Source organism: Saccopteryx bilineata, chromosome 9 (assembly GCF_036850765.1).
Source record: "Saccopteryx bilineata isolate mSacBil1 chromosome 9, mSacBil1_pri_phased_curated, whole genome shotgun sequence".
Taxonomy (NCBI): Eukaryota; Metazoa; Chordata; class Mammalia; order Chiroptera; family Emballonuridae; genus Saccopteryx; species Saccopteryx bilineata.
Window position 1 is genome coordinate 90,213,009 of NC_089498.1, and position 27,706 is coordinate 90,240,714.

Below are 27,706 nucleotides of genomic sequence, written 5' to 3' on the forward strand. Positions count from 1 at the left end.
TTATATGATACGGGATTGATGGTAAAGAACTCCTTTACTTTTTTCTTGTCTGGCAAGCCTTTCATATGTCCTTTGATTCTAAATGACAGCTTTGCTGGGTAAACTAATCTTGGTTATAGGTCCTTGCTTTTCATCACTTAGAATATTTCTTGCTACTCCCTTCTGGCCTGAGAAGTTTCTGTTGAGAACTCAGCTGACAGTCTTATGGGAGCACCTTTGTAGATAACTACTTTTCTCTTGCTGCTTTTAATATTCTCTCTTTGTCTTTTACCTTTGGCATTTTAATTATGATGTGTGTTGGTGTGGGCCTTTTTGGGTTCATCTTGTTTAGAACCCTGTTTCCTGGATGTGTGTGTCTATTTCATTCACTGGGTTAGGAAAGTTTTCTGTCATTTTTTCAAAAGTTTTTTAATTTCTTGCTTTCTCTCTTCTCCTTCCGGTACCTGGTGATCCAAATGTTTGGCATGCCTGAAGTTGTTCCAGAGGCTCCTTACACTATCTTCATTTTTTTGGATATTTTTTCTTTTTGCTATTTTGATTGGGTGTTTTTTGCTTCTGTATATTCCAAAGTGATGATTTGATTCTCAGTTTGATCTATTCTATTGTTGATTCTCACTAACTTGTTCTTCATTTCAGTTAGTGTAACCTTTATTTCTTACTGGTTCTTTTTTTATACTTATTTTTTAATAGAGGTTTTCAGTGAGTTCCTTTAGCATCCTTATAACCAGTGTGTTTGAACTCTATATTTGGTAGATTGCCTGCCTCTGTTTTGTTTGGTTCTTTTTCTGGAGATTTCTCCTGTTCTTTCATTTGGTACTTGTTTCTTTGTCTCCGCATTTCCTGCTGCGCTTCCCTGTGTTTGTTTCTATGTGTTAGGCAGAGCCTCTGTAGCTTCCAGACTTGATAAGAGTGGCCTTGTGGGGCCCATGTCCTGTAGAGCCCAGTGGTATGGTTTCCCAGTCACCTGAGCTGGGTGCCACATGTGCACTTACTTCACTGCGATCTGTGTGCACTGTCCTGTGGTAGCTGAGCCTTGATTACTGTTGGCATCATTGGAAAGGATTGAGCCCTAGGCTGATGAGTTGTGAGGACTGGCTGCCACTACAGTGGAGGAGCCTGCTGTACAGCGGTTGACCCTATGGAGCAGGACTTGCTTCAGTGGGGCTTTGGTGCTCACCAAGTTCATCCCTTGAGTCTGTCACTCATGATGTGATAGGTTTGTAATCCAGCAGGTATGGTCTGAAGCTGTCCACACAGTGTATTGGCTCTAGAAACTCCCAAGAGGTTCAAGGTCAGCCACTGCCTGTGCCCTGACTGGGGCCACCCGGCATGAGCTACAGAGTGATGTGCAGATGGCAACTACTTGTGCTGGGTTTGGAGGTGCTTAGGAGAGGCCAAGCTGTGAACCAAGGTTGGCTGGTGCTAGTGCCAGGCCTGGGGCCACTGAGCATAGTACATAGAGGCTTGATGCTGCTTGTTTGAGAGGTTTTAGGAAAGTCTGAAGCATTGAGCCAAGAAAGGGTGTTTGTATTGAAAAGGCACTGAAGATGGCTAGGGTGGGCCCTCAAGTTGTGTGGGCATGGCCTTAGGCAGTCACCTGGGCAAGGTGAACAGGTTTATGAAACTCAAATATGCCACTTGCTTGCTAGCTTTGGGGGTGGAGTGTTCCTCAGAAAAAACTTTTTTTTTTTTTTTTTTTTTACAGAGGCAGAGATAGACAGGGACAGACAGACAGGAACAGAGAGAGATGGGAAGCATCAATCATCAGCTTCTCGTTGCGCGTTGCGACTTCTTAGTTGTTCATTGATTGCTTTCTCACATGTGCCTTGACTGTGGGCCTTCAGCAGACCGAGCAACCCCTTGCTGGAGCCAGCGACCTTGGGTCCAAGCTGGCGAGCTCTTTGCTCAAGCCAGATGAGCCCGCGCGCGACCTCGGAGTCTCGAACCTGGGTACTTCCGCATCCCAGTCCGACGCTCCATCCACTGCGCCACCGCCTGGTCAGGCAGAAAAAACTTTTTGTCTGGCAAAAAGCTGCCCCGTTGATGCCTAACAATACATTTCCTCTTTATATGTCCCTGGTGCCTTTTATGCTAATTCCTCAGTGCTGGAGCTCAGAGGGAGTGAGTCCAAGTAAGTCCATGAATGGGACCTTTCAGAACAGCTTCCTGGGACTCCTGCAGCGCTCCATCTCACTCAGCACAATCCCCAGTTTGTTTTTACAGCAGAAATTATGGCAATTTCTCTTCCTGGCTTTGTAGCCCTAGGCTAGGAGGCCTGATGTGGGGCTGCCATCCCTCCCGATTTTAAACCACCACATGTGAGTGTGGGGCCAGCCCAATTTGTTCAGTGTCTCAGTCCCTCCTACCAGTCTCCATATGGCTTCTTCTTTAAATCCATAGTTGTAAGACATCCATTCACTTAGATATCAAGTGGTTCTAGAATGATGATGTTTTTTCTGTAGTTTAGTTGTAAGTTTGATGTGGTTGTTGGAAGATTTGATACTGTGTTTACCTATGCCACATTCTTGACCTGAAGTCCCAAGGCTCAATTTTTTTAAACACCAGATGGCTAACCAGTTTTTCATCCATCTTAATTGAATAATCAGTTTTTATTTGGGTAACAAATCCATTAATGGTTTCCAGATTTTTGTTTCTAACAAAATTGGAGGATTGTTTCAATTTTAGTATTCAAAAATAATCAGTTTATTAGCACCTAAATCATTAAATATATTTTGGATGATAAATCATTATGGGAGTTATCAACAAATAACTCAGAAGGAATTTAAAAAGCTGTGCAACTAGACTCTACTGACAAAATCCCTTCCATTACCTCCTGATCTGTGGTGGCGCAGTGGATAAAGTGTCGACCTGGAAATGCTGAGGTCGCCGGTTCAAAACCCTGGGCTTGCCTGGTCAAGGCACATATGGGAGTTGATGCTTCCAGCTCCTCCCCCCTTCTCTCTCTCTGTCTCTCTCTCTGTCTCTCTCTCCTCTCTCTTTCTCCCTCTCTCTCTCTCTCTCTCTCCCCTCTCTAAAAAATGAATAAATAAATAAAAAAAATTAAAAATCCCTTCCATTACCATTTACCTATTTTTTTTAATTAAAAAAAGTTTTGAATTTATTGGGGTGACATTGCTTAATAAAGTTATTCAGGAGTCAGGTGCACAATTCTTTAATACATCATCTGTATATTGCATTGTGTGTTCACCACCCCAAGTCAAGTCTCCCTCCCATTTACCTGTTTATATGAACAATATTTCTGAGTGCTTTCTTTAAAAACAAAACATAATAAAACAAAAGAAAAATCAGAAAAGTGGGAATATGTTGAAGCATCTCATTTTAGCAATGCCTATTCAAATAGATGAATGAATTAATTGGAAAAAAGTCCCTTCAATCTTATTTATTTTTAAATTTTTGTGTTTTCATGGTTCAAATGTCTCACTCAATATAACACCTTCTATCCCCACATTGTGCTCACCATACTCCATGCAGAGTCTCTTTCTATTCCCATTTTACCGCCTTTGCAGTAAAATCCTCCTTTTCCTTTTGGGAATCGCTACCATGTTGTCTGTATCTGTGTGTTATGTATATATAATTTGGCTAATCCTTTCACCCCCATCCATTTTATTAACAAACACATTTCCAGTAAAATCTTTAACCTCTAATGTTAACTACTTATTGAATCTTGAATATGTCTGTCACTGAAATCAGTTGTATATTTGATAGTAATAATTAAATCCCAAATATGGTCAAATTTTTATTTTGTTTTATTTTTAGTGAGAGACAGACAGGAAGGAAGAGAAATGAGAAGCATAAATTTGTAGTTGTGTCACTTTAGTTTTTCATTGATTGCTTCTCATATGTGCCTTGATGGGCGGTTGGGGGGCAGTCCAGCCAAGCCAGTGACCTCTCGCTCAAGCCAGCGACCTTGGGTTTAATCCAGCGACCTTGGGGCTTCAAGCTAGCAACCTTTGGGCTCAAGCCAGTGACCATGGGATCATGCCTCTGATCCCGCACTGAAGCTGGTGAACCTGTGCTCAAGATGGCAAATCTATGCTTAAGCTGGATGAGCCAGTACTCAAGCCAGTGACCTCAGGGTTTTGAACTTGGGACCTCAGCATCCCAGGTTGGCACTCCATCTATTGTGTCACCACTGTCAGACTGGTCAAAGGTAATTTTTAAGACTTCGGTTTAAACTGCAGGCATGTATAGCTGAGTAATTTAATAATGGAATGCTAAGGTGAGCTCAAAGAAAAAAGTGAAATAGTTGTTTAAAAATGGATCATGGCATAGCCTTGGCTGGGTGGCTCAGTTGGTTAGAGCGTCATCCCCAGACACATAGTTTGTAGGTTAAATTGCCTGTCAGGGTACATAACAGGAATCAACCAATGAATGCATAAGTAAGTGGAACAATAAATTGATATTTCCCTCTCCCTTCCTTTCTCTCTCTCAAAAAAAATCAGTAAACAAAGTGGATCATGATGGCTCTCAGAGCACAATGGTATTTGGATTCTCTTGAAGAGATTTGAGATACGTTACAGAGTTATTTAAAATGTTGGTATTTCCAATATGCCCAAAATCATATTCTTTGCAGTTATCTGACTTGTAAAAGATTTTAGATGGTAATGTAAAAATGTGTGAGGGATTATGTAGGTTTTCACATTGTATTTGGGGATACTGTAGCCAGAAAAACTAGTAGATAGGGAAGTCCCAAGTTTGAATTATCTGTTGCTTATTGATTGTCAGCCTCTCTAAACAGTTTCCCATAACCAGTAACAGAAAAACAGCTCCCTGGGCTGTTGTGAGGCTCAAATAATGTCAGGTAGGGAAAATGTTTAGCATAGCACCTGGCACTTAATACTAGTCACTAACATTTATTGAATGATTACTATATACCAGGCACTTTTCAAAGTACTTTACACATATTATCTCTTTAATTTTCCTCAAATCTTTGAGGTAGAAATTATTTCTGCTTTGCATAAAGGGGATAAATAAGAGGCTTAGGCTCTGGAGAAAGACATAATTCCTGGTATGTGCACTAGCTCTGAAGCCCAACTACCTGCATTTGAATCCCAGTTTTGCCACTTACTGTCTGTGTGACTTTGCTAAATTATATAATGGTCTGTGTTTAGTTCCCCATCTGTAAAATGGGGTAGTAATAGCACTAAGTCAAGGACTAATTCATTACCATATCTAATAGTTCCTTGGCAAGTATTGTTTGAACTATATATATTCAGACTCCCTGCCCTGTTCAATAGCTCATTGCCACCTTCTTTCTGAAAACTCTTCAGCTACTTCTATTTAATTGATCCCATTGCTTTCTGGTCATCACTGCACTCTTTCCCTCAATTACTCAATGTCCTTTGATCATCCTCCTGACTTTTGCATCTGTGCACACGTACTGATGAGGACAAGGCAAAAGAAAGTTCGTTGGATCTATGTTTTGGGATTTCAGAATTTTGTGTTTACATTTGACTTGCTGGGAAAGGAGGAAGAAGAGTTAAAAGTATAGCATTGGGCCAGAATATCATTAGCAACAAAATAACATCCAGGTGTCTAGTGATGGGTACTTGGATTTTTATTTCATCTATATAGGGGGCAGGATTTCTGATTTATCATTCGCTTACTGACAAGATTGTTTTTTGTATTGCATGACAGTTTTCAGTTACCTTAAAATATAAAAGTCAATTCTTTTAGTACATTCAGGCTTTCACAAAAGACCATAAACTAGGTGGCTTATCAACAACAGAAATGTACTTCTCACAGTCTGGAGTCTGAAACGTCCCAGATCAGGGTGTTGGCAGATAGGTGAGAGCCCATTTTCTGATTCATAGACAGCCATCTTTTCTGTGGATCCTCACAGGGCAGAAGGAGCAAGGGAGTTCTGCAGAGGCTCTTTTATAAGGGTTCCAGTCCCATCTGTGAGGGATCCACCCTGGTGATCTAATCAGTCTCCTCCCAAACGCTCCATTCGAAGTCATCACCTTGGGCTTCAGAATTTAACATGAATTTTGGAGGAATATAAACATTCAGTCTATATAGCATTCAATTATATAGTATGGTTGGTGTATTAGTTTCTGTTGATGCTATAAGATAAACTTAGTGGTTTGATCAGCACAAATTTTATTACTTTACAGGTGTGTTGGTTGGAAGTCCAACTCAGGTTTCACCAGGTGTCTGCAGGACTACATTCCTTTTTTGGAGGCTCTAGGAGAGATTTTGTTTCTTTGCCTTTTCTGGCTCCTCTTAGAAGCCAACCACAACACTTGGCTTACAGCCTCCTTCATCCTCATCTTCAAAGCCAGCAAGGTCTCATCTCTCTGACCCTTTGTTAAAGCTTTCACTCTCTAACCACAACTGGGAGAGGTTCTCTGCTTTTAAGGACCCCTGTGATTACATTGAACCCAACAGGATAATCTCTCCATTGAAAGCCTTGTAACCTTAATGACATCAGCAAAGTCCCTTTGCCATGCAAGGTAACATATTCATATGTTCCAGGGATGAAGACATGTATATCTTTGTGGGGACCATTTATTTTGCTACCACAGTTGGGTTTTAGTCAGTTGCTTATTTTCATACTAGAAAGCCCAGCGGTCATATGAAATGACCGCTGTTCTAGATATTATAAATTGTAATTAAAATGATTTGTGCAAAGGTGTCTGCTAATTCAAACTGAATTACCCAGGGCAGGCGGCGAGGATGCCCCTTTGCTTACTGCCCATGGGGTTTCCTCCTTCTACTTGCTTAATTGCTTAAAGTAGAGTGCAATGAAGGAAACCACTGGCGGTACATTTCTTAAGAGCCACCGCTAGCTCAATAAATAAAGGTGATTTAAATAATAAAATGTTAATTCACATGTCAAAGATCTCTTTGTACACATTTCTTGTGTAGATCTTTCCATCATTTTTAAGCTTGCCTTGCAGAGGACCATCAATTATTTTTAATTTTATGTCCATTCTTTCACAAACTCTTGAACAGGCAACATAAAGTTGACCGTGTCCAAATGCAGGCTCAAGTAAAAAAATGCCAACACGCTTAAGCGTTTGGCCCTGAGATTTATTGATGGTCATAGGAAAGGCAAGTTTTACAGGAAATTGTCTACATCTCAATTGAAACGGCAACCCTGTTTGAGATGGAGCCAAATCACTTCTTGGAATGACATGTATTTCACCTTTAGAGGAGCCAGTCAAAGACTTAGCTATTATGACATTGTTTTTCAATTGGAGAAAATTTGTACCATTGCAAAGACTCCTTCTGGTGTTAAGATTTCTTTTTTTTTTTTTTTTTCTTTTTCATTTTTCTGAAGCTGGAAACAGGGAGAGACAGTCAGACAGACTCCCGCATGCGCCCGACCGGGATCCACCCGGCACGCCCACCAGGGGCGATGCTCTGCCCACCAGGGGGCGATGCTCTGCCCATTCTGGGCGTCGCCATATTGCGACCAGAGCCACTCTAGCGCCTGAGGCAGAGGCCAAGGAGCCATCCCCAGCGCCCGGGCCATCTTTGCTCCAGTGGAGCCTCGGCTGCGGGAGGGGAAGAGAGAGACAGAGAGGAAAGCGCGGCGGAGGGGTGGAGAAGCAAATGGGCGCTTCTCCTGTGTGCCCTGGCCGGGAATCGAACCCGGGTCCTCCGCACGCTAGGCCAACGCTCTACCGCTGAGCCAACCGGCCAGGGCCTGGTGTTAAGATTTCTTAACAGAATAATAATTGCTCCAATCTTTAACCTCAATTTGTGAGGTGGCATGCCAGAAGGCAGGACTATTTGAATGCCGTGGCAACTTCATCCCATTGGCTAGTACAGTTACGCAAGCAACCAATAAGCTATCGGCGACAGACAGACACTTAAGCCACATATAATAAAGAAATGTAAAGACTTGGAATTGGACCCGATGTGTATTAGCATAGCAACCTTAGGCAAGTTATTTATTTTGAACCTGTTTTTTCTTTGGTAAAGTGGGGATAATAATGCTTACTAGTATGTATTGAAATAGAAATAATAATTTAGGGCTACAGACTGGTGCCAGGAGACTTTTACCAAACTTTTGGTTTGTCTCCACTAAGCAAATTTATGACTGTCTAACTCTTGTGAGTTCTAAGTTATGTCATGAGTGTAGAAGTGCTTTGAAATCTATACAAATTATATAAAATGTGATGGTACTAATTTTAGAATACGTTTAAAAATTTTTGTCAGTGGTGAAAATGCTCAATGCATCCTTTGATACCTGTCTAGCAAATTTCTTTTCAGGTTTTTATTGTTGTTTTCCTAATTTTCAGACTTACTGTCTTCTTTATTAAATAAGGATAAGTGAAAAGGTAATATGAGAAAGTGCATAACTTGCATGATTCTTTTAGTCACTAAGATTTAAAATTCAAATTTCTTTAGCTATTTTGTATTCTTAAGTATTTTCTTTTCTGAAAGCTTCTTAGAGCTAATTACAATCTTTTTTTTTGTTTGTTTTTCAGAGACAGAGTCAGAGAGAGATAGATAGGGACAGACAGACAGGAACAGAGAGAGATGAGAAGCATCGATCATTAGTTTTTCGTTGTGACACCTTAGTTGTTCATTGATTGTTTTCTCATATGTGCCTTGACCACAGGCCTTCAGCAGACCGAGTAACCCCTTGCTCGAGCCAGCGACCTTGGGCTCAAGCTGGTGAGCCTTTGCTCAAACCAGATGAGCCTGCGCTCAAGCTGGCAACCTCGGGGTCTCGAACCTGGATTCTCCACATCCCAGTCCAATGCTCTATCCACTGCGCCACCACCTGGTCACTCTACAATCTTTGTTGTAGAAGCAAAATAAATCCTAAGTCCACCTGACTAATTGTTCACAAAACCTGAGCTGCATTTTTCATCGTGGGTAGTAGATATTTAAAGTAGCAAAAATATAGTCTTCATTTGTAATTGGCTTGTCTAGGGATTCAATATTTGATACATAAATATCACAGTACATATAGGTATTAAGCAAAAACCGTTTTTAAAAAGTGATTTAATTTTTTTCCCTTACATTGTAATAGCAAGTAAATGTTTTGTTTTTTCCCCCTCTAAGCAGCACAAAGATGCCATTTTGAGAGGTTAAATTACTTTCTAAATGTTGCCGTGAAGGAGGAGAGAAGGAAAAGATATCAAGTTACACATTCTTTGTTCAAGTTTGGAGCATCTCTGGCTAGGCTAGAATTGTGGTTGCCACGGTATCTTCAACCTTGCCCAATTTAGGGAGCAAGAGATTTAGACGTTTTCCCTGATATGGTCCCCAAAAGAGAAACATTTTAACTTAAATATTTGTAAAAGTTGCTACTTAGTTTTTCTTTTAAAGGTTTTACTTTTATATATACTGCTCACAAAAATGAGGGGATATTTTAAAAATGAATATGAAGCAATAAAATATCCCCTCATTTTTGTGAGCAATATAGCTTAGCTTCCAAGTAAACCTAAAGATCACATCTTTGACTATTTAAAGGCATATATAAAACGATATTTTCTTTGGGAAGCCTACATATTAATATTGTAGTTAAACATAAATTTAACTCAAATTAATTTTTAATAAAGTTAGAAGGTTTTTAAAATTGTATTTTGAGAAAAATAACTTTCTTGGCATAAAATGGCATGAATGGAACTGTTTGTATGTTTCAGAAGCATGGTGCTGAAAGTCCCTAGAGCCATCACAGCACTTCCTTTGTCTCATTCCCTTGCTGTTCTTAAATGAACACCTTACACTCATGAAAATCCCAGTGCCACATTCTTAGTGTTAATTTGACAGCTTTATCTTGTAATTTTTCTCAGTTCAGTTTTAGTTAGAATATAAGCCTTTTTTTTAACCTTTAAGGAATCACTTAAAAAGTTGGATTATTTTTAATGTGTTTCAAAAGTATATGTTTACATGTATCTGGTCTGATTTCTGAGAGTTTAAGAAGCTTAAGCATTATTTGTAAACTTATACCTCTGATAAAATTATCAGTTCATTAAGAAGTATTGACTTTTTCTTCATTTGTATTAACATTCATCAATTTGCACAAGATACTTTCTGGAGAAAGTCACTATAATTAATAATCAGATTAATCAGAGAAATATAGTCACGTTTGTATCAACCTTTTTAGTATTTTGAGATTAGGTGTCATAATTTTTAAATAGACTATTTGTCTCAACATTTCCAAAAAGAAAAGATACAGCTAATAAAAATTTGTGGTTCAGCATTGGGATTGGATGTTCTGTTTTGTCCTGTTCATACCAGTTTTAGTGACTCTAGCTCATGAGTATTCGGTTATTTACATTGTTTTGCTCAATAATATGATAGTGGGTTTGGCTTTCTATGTTGTGGTCCTAATTCTCTTGTTTTGTCTGTGCTTCTGTTAGTCCTGTCCTCCCTTCTTATCTAATAAGTCCAAGTCTACTTGGTAGGTTCAGCCTAAGTCTTACTTTTTCCATTTCATCTGGGCTGGTTATTCCTTCTTTTTTTGTACTTCTCTAGGGCTTATAATTCCACTTTATACTATTTTTCTTCATAAGCATTTGTTCTCTATTTTTAATTTGAGTTAAAATATTTACACTAGCTGCCATTTCTTTACTGATGGTATGCCACCTACTGTGCCAGTATTGTGGTAAGGTAGGTAGTAGCCTACTCATGAGGAAAGTGGAAGCCTGCAACAGTGTTTGAAAGTGACTAGGGAGAATAGAGTATGCTGATGTACGATGTTATTTTTATAACATCCTTTAATTCATTAAATGAATATATATATTTATATATTCAAAACTTACATGTAGATAAACATCAGTGAAAATGGGAAAATGGAGAAAATGTCTCATGAGATATTTTTGACTTTTAATATTACTGATTTTGAACACTTTGTACATTTGCTATTTATTTTGTCACAAAAGTCTTTAATTGCTAGAGGTTTGAGATACATTTTTAACACATTTTCTTAAGATAGTTTGAAAACTTTTATATCTATTCCTTATGGTGCCAATTTTTTACTGGAAGACTGTGACCTGGTTTTAGTGCTTTGCTTTTGTAGCTTCCTAACCTATGTTATTTTTATGTCTTTGCAAAAAACAACAAATAATTAACCCATTTATCACAGTGTCCATACTTGAAAAATTGATGTGTTTTTGTTTTGTTTTTTAGCAAGAGAGACAGAGAGAGGGACGGATAGGAACAGATAGGAAGGGAGAGTGATGAGAAGCATCAGTTCTTCATTGCAGCACCTTAGTTGTTCATTGATTACTTTCTCACATGTGCCTTGACCAGAGGGCTCCAGCTTAGCTAGAGCCTGTGCTCAAGGTGGTGACCTCAGGGTTTCTAACCTGTGTCCTCTGGGTCCTAGGTCAATGCTCTATCCACTGCGCCACTGCCTGGTCAGGCTCAATATTATTCTTTACATGTTATCAATAAAAGGGGCATTTTAACCATTCTCTACATATTATTGTATTTGATAGATGTTATTGGTTTTGTCTGTTTTTTATTTTTATAAATATATAAATGTTCATTGAGCTTAGACTTAAATCCTGGTAAGGGTTTTACTTTTTACTTTTTAAAATACTTTACTCTTTTCTCCTGGCCAGGTAGCTTGATTGGTTAGATCTTCATCCCGAAGCACAGAGGTGGTTGTATGTGCACAGGGCACATACAAGAGCAGATTGATGTTTCTGTCTCTCTCTTTCTCTTCTTTCCTCTTTCTAAACATTAAATTAAAAAACGGTTTAAAATACTTTTTATTATTTGTGTGTGTCTTTTTTTTTTTTTTTTTTTGTATTTTTCTGAAGCTGGAAACAGGGAGAGACAGTCAGACAGACTCCTGCATGCGCCGACCGGGATCCACCCGGCATGCCCACCACGGGCAACGCTCTGCCCACCAGGGGGTGATGCTCTGCCCCTCTGGGGCGTCGCTCTGTCGGAACCAGAGCTACTCTTAGCGCCTGGGGCAGAGGCCAAGGAGCCATCCCCAGCGCCCGGGCCATCTTTGCTCCAATGGAGCCTTGGCTGCGGGAGGGGAAGAGAGAGACAGAGAGGAAGGAGAGGGGGAGGGGTGGAGAAGCAAATGGGCGCTTCTCCTGTGTGCCCTGGCCGGAAATCGAACCGGGGACTTCTGTACGCCAGGCCGATGCTCTACCACTGAGCCAACCGGCCAGGGCATTTATGTGTGTGTCTTACAGGGAAATGAATAACTTTAAAAACATCAAAATTGACTTAAACATGTTAATTTATGCTAAGATATGTAAAATATAAATATAATTATGTATTTATCAGGTTTTAATGTAAGCCTTCAGGCTGTATATTTTTAAAGGGGCCACCTCACTGTACAGAGCAGTTTGTCTTTGTCTTCCTGATTACATGGAGATTTTGCCCAGAAATGTCTTTTTACTTAAACTTACACACCTTTGTCAAAGCTATCATATAGCACTTCATTTAAATTTCCTTTGTAGTACATACCATGCTTGTAATTAAGTTAGAATTTGTATGAACATTTCTTTGAGATCTATTTCCATTCTTAGAAACTGTAAGCTCTTTGTGAGTAGGGAATCTTACTTGGCTCATTGTGTTAGTGGGCCTTGCCTTGCCTAGCCAGATGCCATGCCAAATGCCAGCAGCCAGTGATCTTTTTTTCTTTCTCTTTTTTTCTTTTCTTTTTGTTCTCTTTAATAAATTAGCTTTGGTCCCTACCTGGGTAGCTCAGTTGTTTAGAGCATCATCTCAGTACACCAAGGTTGGGGGTTTGATCCCCAGTCAGGGCACATACAAAAATCAAATCAATGTCTCTCTTCCTCTGTCTTTCTCCCTTTCCCGTTCTCCCTCTCCCCTCCTCCCTCTCTCCTTCTCGCTCTAAAATAAATCAATAAATAAAAATTTAAAAAATAAAAAAGCTTTGATTTTTGTAAACCTCTTTAGTCTTTTTAGGGGAGAGAAACATATTAACCAAAAAGATCTGACTTCAGTATTACTTATCTTAAAAATAACTGACTATTTCAGCCTGACCAGGCGGTGGCGCAGTGAATAAAGTGTTGGACTGGGACGTGGAGACTCAGGTTCGAAACCCTGAGGTCGCCACCTTGAGCGTGGCGGGCTCATCCGGCTTGAGCACAGGCTCACCAGCCTGAGCGAGGGGTCACTGGCTTGCGTGTGGGATGTGTGGGATCATAGACATGACCCCATGATCACTGGCTTGAACCCAAGGTCACTGACCCCCCCTCCCCGTCAAGGCACATATGAGAAAGCAATCAGTGAACAACTAAGGAGCCACAATGAAGAATTAATGCTTCTCATCTCTCTTTCTTCCTGTCTGTCCCTCTCTCTGACTCTCTTTCTGTCTCTGTCAAAAAAAAACAAGAAAAAAATACAACTATTTCAATGATTGGGAGATCAATGAAACTGAGAAGGAGGTGAAATTAAGGTTCAGCTATTTTTTTCAGCACTTTTTGCATTTTTGTTACAGTGATTTAAGATGGTTATAATTCTTTCTTTTTCTGTTTGGAAGGTCTGTTGCATCTTTATTTTACAGATGCAGGTGCAAGGGTTTAAAGAGCTGAGGGTGCTTGCTCAGGCTGTTAAATCTGTGGTGAAGCAGTGTTTAAAACCAGGTTTACAAACTTCAGGTTTAGAGCTCTTCCATGGGGTCTGAGGGAACAGGATTACCCAGTTATAATTTTTCTTGTTGATGATACCTGTCAAAAACAAGGTTAACCAACCATTTCTGCTTGATTTAATGCTGAGAAACAAAAACTGAGAACTATTGCACTTTGTCTGTAAATGAGATAATTAATCTACTTCAAAGTAATGCAGGCTTTCATGAAATACCAAAGTGTGAAAACGCTTACTGTGCCAGACACACTGTAGGTGCTCTATAATTAATAATTATCATACTTCTGTAGCTATAAGATAAGCTTCCCTTCTCAAGAGCAATTATAAATTTAAAGATGAATTTAGCCCTGGCCGGTTGGCTCAGCGGTAGAGCGTCGGCCTGGCATGCGGAAGGCCTGGGTTCGATTCCCGGCCAGGGCACACAGGAGAAGCGCCCATTTGCTTCTCCACCTCTCCACCGCGCCTTCCTCTCTGTCTCTCTCTTCCCCTCCCGCAGCCAAGGCTCCATTGGAGCAAAGATGGCCCGGGCGCTGGGGATGGCTCTGTGGCCTCTGCCCCAGGCGCTAGAGTGGCTCTGGTCACAACATGGCGACACCCAGGAGGGGCAGAGCATCGCCCCATGGTGGGCGTGCCGGGTGGATCCCGGTTGGGCGCATGCGGGAGTCTGTCTGACTGTCTCTCCCTGTTTCCAGCTTCAGAAAAATGCAAAAAAAAAAAAAAAAAAAAAAAAAAAGATGAATTTATTTTTCACCCCAAACTAGTAATCAAAATGTAAACATGGCATATTACTTTAAAAAGAGAGATGTTTAACGACACTGGGTGATGGTGGTAAGTCACTTAACCTCACTTTAAATCTCTGAATTGGGTGTATTATAGAAAGACTTGTGATGTTCCTGCTTGGAGAGAAGAGCTACCTAAAAACAAGAAAAAAGTGAAGGAGTTAAGCAGACCCACTATGATTCTTTAACCAAGAGGTTGTAAACCAGTGTCCTGTCACCTGGATTTGGCCTGCAGGCATGTTATGTTTGACTTACATGCTGTGTTTTGTGTGTGTATGTGTGTGTGTTTTAAATGGTTGCAGACAATTAAAAAATTTGGAGATTTGCCTGACCAGGTGGTGGCGCAGTGGATAGAGCGTCCGACTGGGATGCGGAAGGACCCAGGTTCGAGACCCCGAGCTTCGCCAGCTTGAGCGCGGGCTCATCTGGCTTGAGCAAAGAGCTCACCAGCTTGGACCCAAGGCCCCTGGCTCCAGCAGGGGGTTACTCGGTCTGCTGAAGGCCCACGGTCAAGGCACATGTGAGAAAGCAATCAATGAACAACTAAGAAGTCGCAACGCGCAACGAGAAACTGATGATTGATGCTTCTCATCTCTCTCCGTTCCTGTCTGTCCCTGTCTATCTCTGCCTCTGTTAAAAAAAAAAAAAAAAAAAAAAAAAAATTGGAGATTTTACAAAAAGAAAATCTAGATTTCTGGCTTATCTTGAAAACTGGAAGTTAGGCCATTGCTATGTTCCCCAACTACAAAAATCAGTGCGACTAAATGGAGGAGGCGCTGATCTCTAACATTCCCTGTTGTCTCCCTAATCCTGAAGTGACAGCTAATGGCTCTATCAAAAGAGGATAACCTAAAAATAGAGTCAATTGTGCTTTAGGAAATATAGGAGAGCATATAATTATTTGTGAAAAAAGAACATTTTTGCATATATCTGTCAAGAGGCCACAGTTCAGAATTTAAGAAAGTTTATAGTTACTATGATTAAATATGTGGAAAAAGATGTGTAGTAAAAAGCTTTAACTAGAACAGAAATTCAAAAATCAACAGGGATTATTGAAAAACAAGAATAAAAATTAGTGATGCTGCTGTGGAAAAAAAATCTCACGTATATACAGTAAAAGATTTCCGGGGCATAAACTTTCTTACATATGTTGTGTTACTTAGAGTGTTTAGAGAACGAAAAAATTAATATGTTTTGAACATCAGTAATTTGGAATTTTTTTTTTCAGTGTAAACACTGTAACCAAGAAATTTACAGGGCAGTTTATACAAAAATGCTAAATTATTTATATTGAAATTGATATAATCGCCTCTTAGATCCCCAATCAAGGCATACATGAGAAGTAACTATCCGCTTTTCCACTACTCCCTCTCCCTTTCCTCTCTCTTCCCCTCCTGTAGCCAGTGGCTCAGTTGGTTTGAGTGTTGCACCAGGTGCTGGGGATAGCTCAGTTAATTCGAGCATTGGCCCTAGATGGGTATTGCTGGGTGGAACCTGGTTGGGGTGCATGTAGGAGTCTGTCTCTTATCTCCCCTCCCCTCACTTAAAAAAAATAAAATGAAAATAAATTGATATAATCACAGAGATAAGTATTGCCTAGTTAGCTCTGTTTGTTTATGGTATCTATTAGAATTTTGACTGTTTCTCCTTCTCTTACTTAGTACTTAGCTTTTCATTGACATGCCTATCATCTGACAACCTCTATTGTAGATTTAGGTAAGAAATAGTCTTCTACCATCCTGTAGCTTAGTAGCCTAGCCACATGTGTCAGGAAGTGAAATACCTCTTCTCCCTCACCTTCTCTTAAATATTTAATCTGCTTCAATGATTAGTCTAACTGCCTATCACATTAAAGTCTCAAAAACAATTTTTTTTGAGAGAGAGAGAGGGAGGGGAAAGGAGAGAGAAACTCCACCTTGTTGCTCCACTTAGTTGTACCGTTGATTGCTTCTCATATGTGCCCTGACCTGGGAACCAGCTGGTGCCTTTGGGATAGAGCCAGCAATCCCTGGGATCAAATCTGTGATCCCAATTCTCTGGGAGGACACTTGATCTGTTATGCCACTGGTCAGAGCCTTTAAAAACCATTCTTTTTTTAAAAATAATTTTGTTTTTTTAATGGGGCGACATCAATAAATCAGGATACATATATTCAAAGATAACAAGTCCAGGTTATCTTGCCGTTCAATTATGTTGCATACCCATCACCCAAAGTCAGATTGTCCTCTGTCACCTTCTATCTAGTTTTCTTTGTGCCCTTCCCCCTCACCCTTTCCCTCTCCCTCTCCCCCCTCCTCCCGTAACCACCACACTCTTATCAATGTCTCTTAATTTCACTTTTATGTCCCACCTACGTATGGAATAATGCAGTTCCTGGTTTTTTCTAATTTACTTATTTCACTTCGTGTAATGTTATCAAGATCCCACCTTTTTGCTGTAAATGATCCGATGTCGTCATTTCTTATGGCTGAGTAGTATTCCATAGTGTATATGTGCCACATCTTCTTTATCCAGTCATCTATTGATGGGCTTTTTGGTTGTTTCCATGTCCTGGCCACTGTGAACAATGCTGCAATGAACATGGGGCTGCATGTGTCTTTACGTATCAATGTTTCTGAGTTTTGGGGGTATATACCCAGTAGAGGGATAGCTGGGTCATAAGGTAGTTCTATTTTCAGTTTTTTGAGGAACCACCATACTTTCTTCCATAATGGTTGTACTACTTTACATTCCCACCAACAGTGGATGAGGGTTCCTTTTTCTCCACAGCCTCTCCAACATTTGCTATTACCTGTCTTGTTAATAATAGCTAATCTAACAGGTGTGAGGTGGTATCTCATTGCAGTTTTGATTTGCATTTCTCTAATAACTAAAGAAGATGAGCATCTTTTCATATATCTGTTTGCCATTTGTATTTCTCCCTGGGAGAAGTGTCTGTTCATGTCCTCTTCCCATTTTTTTATTGGATTGTTTGTTTGTTGTTGAGTTTTATGAGTTCTTTGTATATTTTGGATATTAGGCCCTTATCTGAGCTGTTATTTGAAAATATCATTTCCCATTTAGTTGGCTGTCTGTTTATTTTGTTATCAGTTTCTCTTGCTGAGCAAAAACTTCTTAGTCTGATGTAGTCCCATTCATTAATTTTTGCCTTCACTTCTCTTGCCTTTGGAGTCAAATTCATAAAATGCTCTTTAAAACCCAGGTCCATGAGTTGAGTACCTATGTCTTCTTCTATGTACTTAATTGTTTCAGATCTTATGTTTAGATCTTTGATCCATTTTGAGTTAATTTTAGTATAGGGGGACAAACTGTAGTCCAGTTTCATTCTTTTGCATGTGGCTTTCCAGTTTTCCCACACCATTTATTGAAGAGGCTTTCTTTTCTCCATTGTGTGTTGTTGGCCCCTTTATCAAAAATTATTTGACTATATATATGTGGTTTTATTTCTGGACTTTCTATTCTGTAAAAACCATTCTTGTCAGTGTCATTAATGGCCTCCATGGTGCCACCTTCAGCCTCTCATTGGCATTTGTCACAACTCACTCCTCTGCATGAAACTGTTAGCTGCTGTGGTATGACTTAGCTGCTCTCCACATCACTAAGTTGAGTGCAATGGGGGGGGGGGTGAGGAACATGCTAAACCTCAGGGCTGAAGATGGGCTCTTATTAGTTTAAGCACTTACGTGTAAACCCTCTGTAAAATACAATATCCTAACTCAGGTTTTAAACCCTTTTATCCTGCATTTTGGGATAATATATTAAAGGATAAAAAAGAGAATTTGGATAGTAAAAATAATGTAAAAGAATCTAAACTACATTAGGAATATGTCTTGCCTCTATACTGCAGATACAAATGCTTGAATGACTATATGGAAAGGGAGAAGAATCTAGGAATATGGCATGGTATATCACAGTTAAAGACATATATTTCCCCCTGCAGAGCAAACGTTTGCTCATAACATTGGCGATTTAACCAGTAGAAATGTAAGTAGAACTCAGATCCAGTGGTATTAGCTTGAGGTGGGGACATCTTGTAGGTACTTATTTCTTCATTTAGAATATTAACTTTATTTAAAAAATTGTATCTTTTTAATAGCTCAATACCAACTTGTAGGAAGTTATTTACCCAGATTTTTGATATTATGTTTTCATTCCAACTAAAGATAGCAATCATAGAGATGTAAAAAAAAAAAAGAGTTAAGTACTTTTTGCTAATCATTAATCTCCTAACCATTATTACAAGAAAAGCTAATTGTCAAATTGAGGTAGAAAATTGTACTTAAAAAAAAAAAAAGACAAGTAGAGTCAAATTTTTTTTTTTCTTAAGTGAGAAGTGCGGAGGCAGAGAGACAGACTCCTGCATGCGCCCTGACTGGGATCCACTGAGCATGCACTCTGTGGGGTGATGCTTTGCCCATTTGGAGCATTGCTCCATTTCTCAGCAATTGAGCTATTTTAACAAGTGAGGGAAGGCCGTGGAGCCATCCTCAGTGCATGGGGCCAACCTGCTCTAACCAAGCCATGGCTGCAGGAGAAGAAGAGAGAGATAGAGAGAAGGGGGAGGGCGAAGGTGGAGAAGCAGATGGGCGCTTCTCCTGGGTGCCCTGACTGGGAATTAAAACCGGGACTTCCACACGCCAGCTCATGCTCTATGGCTCAGCCAGCTGGCCAGGGCAAATCAGATATTCGTATGTTGCTGCCTTAGCCACAAATCTGAAAGCACAATGTATTTGTAATAATGTTATAGGCATATTAAGATTGCTACATAAAACAGAAAAACGATAGTCAGTGTTATCTTTAATAACAACTATATCAGCCTTTTTCTTTATGGTTTCTACTTTTGATGTCAAACTTAGAAATTCCTTCCCATTGTAATAGTATTTTTAAGTTCTTTTATGGTTTCACATTTTACATCTTAACCCTTTATTTTTCTGGAATTAACTTTGTTGTGTGAGGTAAGAATCCAACTTAGTTTTTCACCAGATGGTTAGCAAATTCTTTCAATGCCTTTTATTGATTTAAGATGCAGCCTGGGGACAACTTGCTCAAACAGTTTGAGCCATGGCTGTAGGACAGGAAGAGAGAGAAAGAGGAAAGAGAGAAAGAGGGGGAAGGTTGAAGGAGGAAGGGGTGGAGAAGCAGATGGGTGCTTCTCCTGTTGCCCTGATGGGGAATCGAACCCTGACTTCCACATGCTGGGCCTACGCTCTTCCACTGAGCCAACCGGCCAGGGCCCCATTTTATATTCTTACCTGCTGTGTCTGAGAGATCCATTATCTTCACATTCTTGCTGTAATTGGGAATTTTCACTTTTGTATTTTAGCTTTCATTAAATATACAGTGATAGTTCAGCATAGTCTTAATTTGCATTTCTCTGATGGCTAGTGTTGTTGACCATATCTTTTCTAGTGCTTATTTGCCATCCAAATATCTTCCTCACTGAAATAGCTCTTTATATTCTTTGCACATTTTCTAGGTGATTTTTTTAATGTTTATTTATTGATTTTAGAGAGAGGAAGGGAGAAAGCAAGTGAGAGACAGGAACAGGACATTGATCTGTTTCTGTATGTACCTGACTGGGGATCAGACTGCCCACTTTGGGGCAACGCTCTAACCAACCAAGCTATCCAGCCAGGGTTGGTGAAAAAAATTTATTTTTAATTCGTGTTCTGAGATTTTTTTATTTTTATGGCTGAATAATATTCTATTAGTTAGATATACTGCTCATAATTTGATCAACATTTAGGTTGTTGCCACTTTTTTTCCTATACTGAGAACAGTTGCTGAATTGGTGTTTGTCCTTTCAGCCCTTCCACTTCCTCACACATATTGCACACACACACTTCCTGCATGTGTGCATAATTGTTTCTTTAACGATGGAGGAGTTACTTACCTTATAGGTTTTTTTTTTTAACTTAAGCGGAAATTTAGGATATCTTTTCATGTCAGTACAAAGAAATAAGATGTATCTCATTCTTTTTAATGACTATATAGTTTTCAGTGTGACTATTTACTGATCCCACACTGATAAACATTTAAGTGACATCAGTGACTTCCTATTTTATTTTTATATAATGTTGGCATTTTTTTTACTTAGCCTGTTTTTAAGGTACGTTTATGTTAAAACATGTACCAATGTTTTGTTCCTTGTTATTACCTGAGAGTATTCCATAGTATGGTTATGCCTCACTTTGTTTTGGATTGTGTCCAGTTTAGGGCTCTTATGAGCAACGTTGAGAATGTTCATAAAGAGTACAGTGGTACTCTTTTTTTTTTTTTTTTCTTTTCTGAAGCTGGAAATGGGGAGAGACAGTCAGACAGACTCCCGCATGCCCCCGACCGGGATCCACCCGGCACGCCCACCAGGGGCGACGCTCTGCCCACCAGGGAGCGATGCTCTGCCCCTCCGGGGCGTCGCTCTGCTGCGACCAGAGCCACTCTAGCGCCTGGGGCAGAGGCCAAGGAGCCCTCCCCAGCGCCTGGGCCATCTTTGCTCCAATGGAGCCTTGACTGCGGGAGGGGAAGAGAGAGACAGAGAGGAAGGAGGGGGGTGGGGGTGGAGAAGCAAATGGGCGCTTCTCCTATGTGCCCTGGCCGGGAATTGAACCCGGGTCCCCCGCACGCCAGGCCGACACTCTACTGCTGAGCCAAGCGGCCAGGGCCTACAGTGGTACTCTTTATGACACACGAGTTGAATTCGTTTCACAGCTGAGCTCATGTCTCAGTTTGCTTGTGTGTCAAATCAAATTTCCCTATTTAAATTATTGGGAATGCAATTAAATCAGTTCCGGCCCCCCAAAACTACATAAATTTTTTGTTCTATATGCTTTTAAATAAGAAAATGTACTTTATAAATAACAAACACAAACACATACACATATATACATAATAAGAGAGAATGTAAAGAAATAAACTGATTTATGAAGTATATTTACCTTCAAGGTCAGGCAAAGATGCTGGTGGAGGGGGGAGGAGACATTAGCATAACAATGACCCTTCCCAAGCAGGAAGGTAATTAGCAATTTCACAGACAGCTGCCCAGCGTCATTTTTAACAATAAAAGTGAGCAAACTCAAAAACACAAATTTTACAAACTCATTTTTCCAACATTCCACCCCTTTTGCTTACTTTGCAATTCACACCACAGGCATTTCTGTGCAAGGAATTAGGCACATCACACAACACATTACAGCTACAGCATAAACCATACAATGTCAGCCAGACCTGCTCCCCCCTCCATCAGGGTCTCTCATATTGTTCAAAAGCCGCATGTCCATCCGACAAGGGAGCTGGTGCCCCCTCTGGTCACAGTCCAAGAGTCAGTCCTCGCACATGGGGCCTCAGGCCTCCTCCCTCATTCCTGCCGTCCTGGCAGCTCTTAAGACTCTGCCCCAAGGGGGAGCACGTGGCAGTGGTGGCCAGCATTTCCACATCTTGTCCAGAGAGCATGCTGCCACCTATTCCTATGTCCCATAATCTTAGCAAACCTACCAGGGGCTTAGTAGGTACTCTTTGCTGCTGGGCTTTTACCTTCTGGAGTCTTTAGATGGCAACTGCAGCCCCAGTCTCCTCATCCTCAGAAGAGGAGCTGGAAACGCCTGCGCCTGCCGACTCAGAGCGACTCTGCCAGCACGGCTCCATCTTAGGCTCCTGCGGCTGCAGGCTCTCCACAACATCCAGGACAAACTGCAACTCATGAACCTGTGTTTCCTTCTCTAGAGACTGCTCCATTTCCAGGTGTAACTTGTGAACCTGGTCGGCTTCCTTTTCCAGCGCTCGCTCCAGTTACAGGATCTGCATCTTTTTCTCCGGTGGCCATTCCAACCCCTTCCGTTCCTTGGTTTGCAGGCCTCGAGCAGCCTCTTGCACAGAGCTCTCGGTTTCCTCTTGCAGGGCTATAAATATCAGCCAGCCTACAGTCCCCAAAAGGACAGCCACAATAACCATAACAATAACCAGTCCTCTACCCCACCCCTCAAGGGTGGTGGCGGCTCCATACTGATCTGATCCGAATTCTGCCGCAAACTACACCAAATGTAAGACCAGTAGTCATAGCCATCATGGCCGTACACATGCAGGTTCCCATTATATTTGGGCAGATGGTAAAGAAACAGTGGAGCCAAAAAATGGTGGGCCTTTCCTTTATTCTAGACTCGTATGGGCCAACGAGCTTATACACACAGGGTTTCCAAAGCCACTTACACATTCTCCGGTTCCACAACCAGGAGAATCTTCTCTGGTTTTCTTAGAATCAAAGGCCCCCACCAGTCTCAGTCATCTCTGGTCCATCTGCACACCTCCCTTCTCCTCTCTGCACATACTGGCTTCTCTCTCTTTCCCTACCGTCTTGGCTCCTCCTTCAGTACTCTGCATCCTCTCCACTCTAAGTCTGCCATCATGGCTTCTTCTCTTCCTCCTTCTTCTCTCCTTTTAAAAACTTTTTTGGCGCCAAAACCTCTCCTCCAGTCAACATTAGCATAACAATGGCCCTTCCCAAGCAGGAAGGTAATCTGCAATTTGCAATCAACTGCCCTGCTCTGAGGGCAAGCACACATGTGGCTGCCCAACTCCATTTTTAATAATAAAAGTGAGCAAACTAAAAAAACACAATTGTACAAACTCATATGCCCAACACTTGTGATTAAGCAAAAAATCCCGTGAGTTACTGCATGTCTCTCAAATTGCTCATGATTTAAAGTGCTTGTGTGTCAAGGTACCACTGTATATGGATATACATTTTTATTTCCCTTGGGTTTCTGTAGAGGGAATTTTGGATCATGTGGTGAATTTATGTTTATATTAAATTTTTAATAAATTGCCTAACTATTCTCCAAAGTGACTGCATCATTTACAGCAGTGTGTGAGAGTGCCAGTTTCTCTATGTCCTTACCACCATTTGGTATTGTCTGTCTTTGATTACGGCCATTCTAGTGGGTATGTAATGGTATCTCATTGAAGTTTTAATTTATATTTTTCTGATGACTTACTATGTTTATAATCTTTTCATGGGGCACAGTTGTATTTCAGAAACACAGGCACAATGAAAGAGGTAAGAGTAGAGGGGGGCTACATAAAAATGAGAGCCTGTACTAGATGTGTGTAGAGATGAGAGAGATTTTAAAGATATATCAGAGTTAGAATAGATAGCGTCTAGTAATTTTCATTTTTAGCTGCCTAAATATAATAGGTAAAGCAGAGGGAGGTGGGGTTAGTGATCCCAAGATTTCAACAGTATTCAATATAGTTGTTTTGTAGTTTAGAAATATGTATCTAGTTCAAAAGGAGGATTTGGATTGAGATACAAATTTAGGGGAGTTGTCATTGTGTGGATAGCAGTTGAATTCATGTAAATAAATGGGGTATTTGTTCTTAAATTGCTTTATCTGCTGGGTTACTTTTGGTAATTGAACATTGCTTAAACAATAAAAGGATTTAATGTAATAAAGAGATCCAAGTTAATAAAAGGGTCCAAAGATTAATTTGTTCAAGCATAAGAACATCAGTAAGGACCCCTATTCTTTTCATCTTTTAATGCTGTCATTCTTTACTTGTTGGATTGTCCTCTTAGGCTGTGTCCTTTCATGGTCCTAAGATGGCTGCCATAGTTCTACTGGACAAATTCAAACCCAGAGGTGCTCGGGGCAGGGGATGGGGGGCAGAGTGGAATGGATGTTTTCATCTGGTGCTTTTTCATCAGCCAGGGAAACCTTTCCCAGAAGCTCCCCAGCAAACTTAGTCTCTTCTTATTGGCCAGAATTGCATCAGAGGCTTATTCCTAACCACTCATTGGCAAGGGGAATGGAAATTGCCATGATTGATTTACACCAGAGCATTCTAACCTCAGCGTTAAGCACTTTTTTCTTACATCTTTGTTGGAAAATGCTTTTTCCACTTGCTTTGCATTTTGGTTCTCTGCTATAGATTATATAGGTAAGGTTTTCTAGACAGGTTAGTTTCATATCATTGAGTTGTTACTCAGTACTTCAGATCAGCTAATATTTGTTGAAATCCTACTCTGCGTCATCTACTGTGTTAGATTCTTGGCTACAGTAGTGAATGAGAAACTTAAGAGTTTGGTGTGGAAACCTGTACACAGAAGAATGCTATGATAGAGTTGTGCACAAAAGTTCGTTGGTATTATGAGTTTAATACCACTCTTTATGCCATTGGTTTTATGAGAAAAGGCATCTTGAGTTTAAAAATCAAGTTTATATTTAATCTATAAATTAATCTTTTGGAACATTTAGAATACAACCTCTTCATAAATTGACCTTTTTGTGTTATGTGATTTCATGCTTTATTATAGAAGTGCATGATAAATAACCTAAATTATACTATTCATTTGAGTTACTTACATCTGAACTTTATTTTTTGAAGCATAATGTTTAAATTTTACAGCTAATGTAACGAAGGTTTTTAACAGTAATATTACATTTAGTTTTAGAGCCAACTGAAATGGTTTATAAAAATACTATTTTGGCCTGACCTGTGGTGGCGCAGTGGATAAAGCGTCGACCTGGAACGCTGAGGTTGTCGGTTCAAAACCCCGGGTTTGCCTGGTCAAGGCACATATGGGAGATGATGCTTCCTACTCCTTCCCCCTTCTCTCTCTCCTCTCTCTCTAAAAATGAATAAGTAAAAAATTTTTTAAAAAGCCTGACCAGGCGGTGGCGCAGTGGATAGAGCGTCGGACTGGGATGCAGAGGACCCAGGTTCGAGACCTCGAGGTCGCCAGCTTGAGCGCGGGCTCATCTGATTTGAGCAAAAGTCCACCAGCTTGAACCCAAGGTCGCTGGCTCCAGAAAGGGGTTACTTGGTCTGCTGAAGGCCCGCAGTCAAGGCACATATGAGAAAGCAATCAATGAACAACTAAGGTGTTGCAACGCGCAATGAAAAACTAATGATTGATGCTTCTCATCCCTCTCCGTTCCTGTCTGTCTGTCCCTGTCTATCCCTCTCTCTGACTCACTCTCTGTCTTTGTAAAAAAAAAAATTTTGTAATTTGGTTCTTATTTTTTTTAATGGTTGTATGAATGCAGCTTTAGTGTTTGAAACAGTATTTGTAGAGTACATGTGGGGGTCCTTTTTGTGGGTGTTAAGAGAAGGAAAATAAAGATGAGGAAAAAGGAATTTGGAGTGGTGGAAAGAAAACTGTATAGTCAATATTGCTGATTTTGTGAATACTAAGAAATCTATTTTTTCACATCAGATACAAATTCAAAAGTCATCTTAAATTTTGTCTTTGACTTAGTATAATTATCAAAAGCATATTATAAAATAAATCTTAAATTAATAGAGGAGTTAATGGGAACCATTCTAACACTTCAGAGCCAAAGATAGCCACAATTAATGTTTGTCACTGATGAGTTCTTTAAAGCACTGTGATTAGTGATTTTTAAAGCATGTCAGTGGTTTAAGATTTAACTACTTTAATAATTTTGAGAACCAAGAAGGATGTGTACATTTTGACAGCAAAAGAAGATATTTTGTAAAGGCACTGTGGGGTTAAAATGAACTTTTCCTATTTATTTGCAGGTGTTTACTGAGTAAATTCTGTTAGCTCTGTCTTTTATTAGACTATCGCTAGAACGATTTGATTTTCATGAATTCTGAGCCATTAAGAAGCTGTGATATATTTTTAAAAAGAATTCCCCTTTCCTCAATGTGAGCTTTAGGACTTACAGGCTTGAACATTTCAGACATAAAATCTTGGATGAAAATTTGGTTTTGACTGGATCCTATGTGGTTGTTAAACACAAGTTCATAGTGCTAAAAGCTTGTGATACATTCATTACCTTGTAAGTGATTAAAGTTGTTAATAGGGACCATTTTGCCTATTATTTCTATTTCTGCACATGTGCATACACTGCTCACAAATATTAGGGGATCGGGGAACGTGTAGATACTCTAGTACTTTCAGCCTTTTGTATAGTACATTTTTACCAATGAAATAAAAGTTGGTCTTGCATCTCATTTGCATAATCGAACAACTTTCTTTGACTTGTTTGTTTTTCTGATGTTCTTGTTTAATAAAAAAAATCAAATGCTTTTTTTTAATCACTTCATATTCATTGTGAAATATCCCCTAATTTTTGTGAGCAGTGTATTTGGAGACCCCTGCGTATTAAGTCTGGAGCACTATATTGCAAAGTTGGGGAAAGCTTTACTTTAGTGGTATGCAAAAAGTGATATGCAAACCTGTACTTCATGTGAAGCACATCCTGTCCTTTTAATTGTCTTTTATTTACTTCTTAGTAATGAAGTCAAATCTTACTTAGCTGGTCTTAAATTCAACCTTTAGAAATGTTTTCTAGGCCCTGGCCAGTTGGCTCAGTGGTAGAGTGTCGGCCTGGCGTGTGGAAGTCCTGGGTTCGATTCCCGGCCAGGGCACACAGGAGAGGCGCCCATCTGCTTCTCCACCCCTCCCCCTCTCCTTCTTCTCTGTCTCTCTCTTCCCCTCCCGCAGCCGAGGCTCCATTGGAGCAAAGATGGCCCGGGCGCTGAGGATGGCTCTGTAGCCTCTGCCTCAGGCGCTAGAATGGCTTTGGATGCAAAAGAGTGACGCCCCAAAGGGGCAGAGCATCGCCCCCTGGTGGGCATGCCGGGTGGATCCCGGTTGGGCATGCAGGAGTCTGTCTGCCCGTTTCCAGCTTTGGAAAAATGAAAAAAAAAGAAAAAAAGAAATGTTTCTAAAGTTTATGTTTTATCATGTATTTTGTACATGTCCAAGAATAGAGGGTTTCTTTGGATGATTCAGAGTTTTGGACTTTGACAATGGTATATTTGAAAATTCTTTTGTTTATTTATTTTCGTTAATTATTAACTTTAGATTTAGCCTAAAGCTTTAAACATTTTTTTTATTCACACCAAGGAAACTGTGTTGAAATAAATAGTGCTGTCATAAACAATGGTTGGTAAGTGGGTTGTGTGTTAATTTTATTTATTATTTGATCCATTGAAATTATCTAGTAGAATTAGAGTCAGGCCATATAATTTTAAACATAGTCACTTTGATGGACTATTTTAACCTTTATTAGATAGGTTAATCTGATTGCTTCCCCTCTCTTCTTTCACACACTCCCTTAGGGAAGAATGGAATTACTGGCAAAGAATGGCTTTGGAGGAAAAATCTTTATGCCATTTCTAAAATGAAAACACACATTTATTTTTTATTGGTATAAGGGAAAATTTAAAAACTGAATATCTCAGCAATAATAATTTAAAAAACCTAACCAGCAAATCTTTATCCTTGCTCTCCCTCATTTTTCTGAGTCATGGTCTGAGTCTTATAGTAATATTAATGCCCTGAAAAATGTTAGGGTCCTGATTAAGTTGTAGATAACTGTTAAAGGTTCCTA

At 40.0% G+C, this 27,706-nt stretch overlaps 1 protein-coding gene across 4 annotated transcripts in view; it reads left to right on the forward strand.

The window, feature by feature from the left end:
- The window catches only part of BMPR1A (bone morphogenetic protein receptor type 1A), a 211,867-nt gene that overhangs the window by 65,495 nt on the left and 118,666 nt on the right, over positions 1 to 27,706 (forward strand). The window lies entirely within an intron of this gene.